The sequence below is a fragment of the Ruditapes philippinarum genome, unplaced genomic scaffold (genome assembly GCF_026571515.1).
Source record: "Ruditapes philippinarum isolate M1 unplaced genomic scaffold, ASM2657151v2 ctg5782_1_1_1_1, whole genome shotgun sequence".
Classification (NCBI taxonomy): Eukaryota; Metazoa; Mollusca; class Bivalvia; order Venerida; family Veneridae; genus Ruditapes; species Ruditapes philippinarum.
Window position 1 is genome coordinate 1 of NW_026853556.1, and position 5,746 is coordinate 5,746.

Below are 5,746 nucleotides of genomic sequence, written 5' to 3' on the forward strand. Positions count from 1 at the left end.
ACAGTTTTTCCGTTTTGGTTTTACGTTTTCCCTTAAGACAAGTCCCCATCCCTTTTAAAATTTTTTTCCTTCAAATTTAAATTTTTAAACTTATTTAAACAAAAAAATATAATTCAGCTTTAGTTTGGCCCCCCTTTGTAAAAAATTTGGCCCCAATAACATAGAAAAACAAGGGTAAATTATAAAACCGTCAGAAATTTTTCAACGCCCGATTTTCTTTGGTTGATCGTGACTTTCTTTTTTTCATTTAAAAATCAAAGACATAAATTTTAAACCCAGTTATTATTTTTAAAATTTTTATCTTTATTATTTTTTAAAATTATCATTTTTATTTTTAAATTAAATTTTATTTTTATTATCGTTTTAATTTTTATTTTATTTTTATTATTTATTAAATTTTTTATTTTTAAAATTATTTAATTAAAAAGTAAGTTTTTTTGGGTGTTGTTTTTTCGATTACAGCACCAAGACATTAGACACTCCGATAACATTTTTAAGCTGAAACGTTTTTTTTCCCATAAAATTTTTTAAAACCCCGAAAATTACCCGGTTTGATATTAAAAACAAAAATTAATAAAACCACTTTTTTGGTTTTAATTAAAAACTTTTCCCTTTTTGGGAACCCAATTTTCATTGCCATACATTAAATACGGAAAAAAGAAAATAGTAAAATTTTGAAAAAGTACAAAAATAATGTTACCTCCATAAAAAAATTTTCCGGGATAAAAAATTGGGTTCAGTTCTAAGTTTTAAAAAACGGGGTTTAAAATTGGGCCAAACCAATTAATTTTAATCACTTAATCCCTTAAAAATGACAAAATAAAATACAATCTTTAAAAAAATTTAAAATTCGCCAATATTTTCGGCTTTACTAGACATTTGGGGGGGTTGATGATACAACAAAAAGATAAAATTTAAATTTTAAACAATTTAACACACAAAAAAAAAAGGACCGTAAAATTTTAAAAAAGGGCGGGGGGGAGGTAAAAATTATTAATACCAAGGTCCCAAATACCCGGCCCCGGTTACGATATAAAAAAAGGGGAAAACGGAATTAGAACTTTTTGGTTGGAAATTTTTTAAACCCAAATTGAAAAAGGGTTTTTTTTTTTAAATTTTAAAATATTCGCCCCCAAATTCCCCAAAAATCTTGGATTAAACGTTTTTGAAAAACAATAAGTATAATAAAATATATCAAATTTTGGGAATTCAAAAACTGGGGAAAATGTCAATTAAAACTTTTATCCAATGAAAAAAAAGAAAAATATGACAATAAAAAATGGGGGAAAATTTGAAAACCCGAAATATGGTTTAAAACGTTTAAACCCACAGACCCCTACTAGATAAAAAAACGTCCCCCCAAAAAAAAATTTAGATCATTTTTATAAAAAACCCAGTAGCGATTTTATTATTAAATCTTTGTTTCTGATACCTCATTAAGTGATCTTTTATCCGATGGGGTTTTTCAAGATCAAGGGAAAGGGGGGGGGGGTAGTACCCATTGATTAATGAAAAATATTCGTTTTAAAAATATAGATTTTTTTAAAAACTTCAATAAAAATTGTTTTTCGGGCAGCCCCTTTGTTTTTAAAACCCGATCTTAAATTTTTAGTCGAGACTTTAAAAATCCGAATAATCCCTTGCTTATTTTACCCCAAATTTTAAATTTACTACCTTAAAAAAGCATGCCCCAATTTAAAAGGAAAAACGTATAAAACTTGAAACACCGCCGGAAGGGTTTACTATGAGTTTAAAATATTTTATACATAAACGCGTTTAAAAAAATCATAAAGTAAGGGAAACTTTGAACAATAAAAATTTGCTTAGAAATAAAATAACCCCAAATGATTAAAAAAAAAAAAAGAGATTTTTTTTAAAACAATGCCTTTTAAAAAAAACAAAGACCCCGCATTTTTTTTGGAAAAATTTAAAGGACTTTTCCCAAATCTAAAAAAAAAAAGGGTTTGTTTTACAACCCCAGACAGACTATAAACCAAGATAATAAAAAATTTTTAGGGAAAATGTTAATATTATAAATGAATTAAAAAAAAGTTTTTTGTCAATTTTCTCGAAGCATACATAAAAAAAAAGTTTTAAAATAAAATTTTTAAAATTTGAAAGAAACTTTAGCCAAAAACCCTAATAAAATCATAAAATTTAATTTTAAAATTAATTCCCACTGTTTAAAGGGTAAAACTTATTTATTGAAAAACTGAATTTTTAAAAAAAATCTATGGGAATTAAAGAGGGAATTTGGGACCAAACTTTCATCAAATATTGTGGAGATTATTTACACCAAAATTCACAATTAAATAAAGTTTTAAATCTAATTTTTCCCAAATGTTTTAAAAAAAGAGCCCCGATTTTTAACCTTTTTTTTAAATTTGGGGGGAAAAGAATGAACCCAACTAACTATCGACCGATATAAAATTTTTGTAAACTATACCCAAAAAATATTTGGCGCCATTTTGCCAAAAAAAAAAAACACTCATTTTTTGAAAAAACGAACTTATTCAAAAATTGGACAATCGGGTTTTTTCTTTAAAAAATCTTCATTAATATGAAACCTTCATAAGAATTTTATAAAATACTGGGTTAAAAAGATTTTCCCCCCCAAAAAAAGTGGAAAAAATTATGGGGCCTGTATTTTTAAGACTTAAAAAAAACCCTTTTGTTTTGGGTTTGGGACCATGAAATACTTTTGCATAAATTTAAATTTTAAATCTTTTTTTCTGAAAATGCCGTTAAGTTTTTTATTCATATCTTTTTTTAACAGAATTTTCAAATAGTTAAGAAAAAGGTGATCTACAAAACTCCCGAAAAATAAAATAATTTCCGGTGTTCCACAAGGCTCAATTTAGGACCTTTATTTTTTTAAATACATAAAAATTTACATAAAACTTTCCCTTGGTAAAAGGGTATGAAATTTTTATTTAAACCCCAGACGAAATTTTACTCTTTTATGAGTCCCCGGGGAAAATAAATCCAAAAATTTGAAAATTTAAAAAATCAAGATCAAATTTTAAAAAACCCTTGACAAATGGGGCAAAAATAAATAATAAAGGCCCTTAAAAAAACCAGATAAAAAACCAAAAAGTATGGTAATGGGAACAAAAACAAAAAAATAAAATAAAATTTTTGAGAAAATTAATTTTTAAATAAATGAAATTTTCTCTTGAAAATGTAAAATGATCAAAAAGTCTTTTGGGGGGTTTTTCATAGATAAAAAACTTAAATTGGCACTTGAAAATTTACAATGTTTTTTAAAAAAATTAACCCGGGAAAAAATTTCCCCTTTTTGAAAAAAATATCGGGATTTTTTAAATTTGATATAAATTAATTTTTTTAAAAATGCATATATAATTTTCCCCTTAAAGGGGGCTATTGTTGTCATTATATGGGGTTTAAGGGAAAAACAAACTACTAAAAATGTTTGTTTAAGGTTACAAAAACGAATTGCTAAAATTTTATTTTTACAGCAAACCCCAAAGGGTCTCCCTCAACAAATCTATTCGAAACTCTTTAAATTTGGGTTTCCGTTCCCTTTCAGATGGTTTTAAAAAACCACAGGGGGTGGGTTGTTTTTAAAATTTAAAAAACATGGCACCGACGTATATGACAGAACTGATGCTTTTTCCCCACAACCAAAAAATATAACCTTTAAAATCCAGGGCTTGGAAAAAAACTGGGGTCGTATCCCACAAAATTTAAACAAAAGCCGCCCTCTTGGAGCGGGAAAAAAAGGGATGTTTTTTTTTATAACTCTTTTTTTGGAAAAAGACTGAAAAAAAAAATGTTTTAAAACAGCAAACCTTTTTCCGCTTCGTCGGTATATTTTGTTTGCACAACTTTTTGTAAAACAAAAGTTATACAATTGCACTCGAAGGGGGGCAAATTTTTATGAAAAGGTGGATCGACGCTTTTTCAATTGTTTATCTTCTTTTTTCCTTAAATCAATTATTACTCGTTTTAAAGTTCACCAAAATCAAAACAAAATTTTGCATCATTACTAAACTTCATTTAAAAAGAGATGTTTAATTTCCAGGAAAAAAATGTTTTTTCGAAATGTACACGCAGTTAAAAATAAATATGATACACGCAGTTTATTTTCATTGCAGGCTGAATTTTGGGTTTAAACTATTAAATTATGTCTGGGTACCAATAACGTCCTACAACATTTCTTTTTTACAACTTAAGTAAAAAAGCAGAGTCACTCATTGGTTTTCATAAAAATGGAAATTAATACAATTCTACTAAGGCTGTATTTTTGGGTCGCTTTTTAGTATAATCATAAAAATTACAAATTTCCCAAAAAGCGTATCAAATGCAATAACATTAAAACACGTGACCACACCCATATGAAAGTGTCTAGTGTTGCCTTACCCACCAAAAACTTTTCACGTGAGTTCGAAATGGGAGTGATTACTTTTTTTGATACAAAATTCAATATTCCAGTGTAACCCCCATGGCCCCGTTTTAATCAAAATGACTTTTTTTTTAAAAAAAGAGAAAAAAATTTTAAAAATTTTGAAAAGGTTCTCGCTATCGGGAATTCGCAAATTGCATGCCTACCGTTATTACTTGTATAAAATAATTTCCGTAAATTCCGTTATTATTTGTCTTTTCTTTCCAACTTTTTTGTATTTTTTCTTAAATAATCGACAGGACAGATGGTTTTATCTTTTTGAAATGAACAAAAATTTTTTTAAAAAAAAATTTAAAAAGGGTTAAGCTACAAAAATTTTTTTTGCAAGTGGTTATGCGTTCCGTTTAGTCTTTAAAAGTTCAGCCCCCGGGGAATTTTCCCCCCTTTTTTTAAAGGATGGGGGAAATGTTTTTTCTATACTTGCATTTGAGTATCATTCTTCCCCAAAAAAATTTTCAAAATCGATTTTACATATGTAAAACTACGAATTATTTTTTTTTAAAAAAAGGTGTCCTTTTGCAAAGGTTTTTTACGCTATGCACCGATAATTAAAAATATGGGAGACATAAAACTTTCAGTTTTGAAAATTTTTAAAGTTTTCAAAATATTGAACAGAAAATGTAAATTTTATCGTATCAAATTTTTCAACAGACTAGAGACTGACATTTTAAAAACCTTTCATACTACTAAAGTGTGTTTTTTATTTGATAATGAATTGCCTAAAAACTTAAAAAAAAGTTTTAAAAAAAATACTTCCTAGGGGTTACCCCCTGTTTAAATTTTGAAAATTTCTCTGCTTTAATCCGAAATAAAAATTTTAAAATTTTTATTTTTTATTTTTTCAAAATTTTTATTAATCTTAAAAACTTCAGTCAAAATTTAAAAAAAACAGCTGCTTTAATTATTTGTACAGCTGAGTTAAAAATTTTTGGAAAAAAAAAATCAGACAGGGTTCCGACCAGGCCCCAGCTGTTTTTTGTTTACTGAATTCAAATCACTTGAACTGATTGCTATGAATTCGAAAACCCGAGGACTTTTTATTCTTTTGTGTGGAAACCTATCAACAGTTCAAAAGTGACGGTTTTCCCGCAGGTAAACTTTTGCCCGAAATAAAGCACAGCGGCGCACCTGAGGGCCTCGCCCCTATAAAGCTAAATTTTAAGTGAAAAATTTAAAGAAACCACAAAAAAAAGTCAATACCAGAAAATGCAGAAACAGTTAAATAAGCTAGCTGCCAAAAGAATTTAGTTAATAGATTTCTACTTTTTTTTTGCGAAAAAAAAAGGGATAAAATTGAAAATACCCGAAAAAATAAAAAAA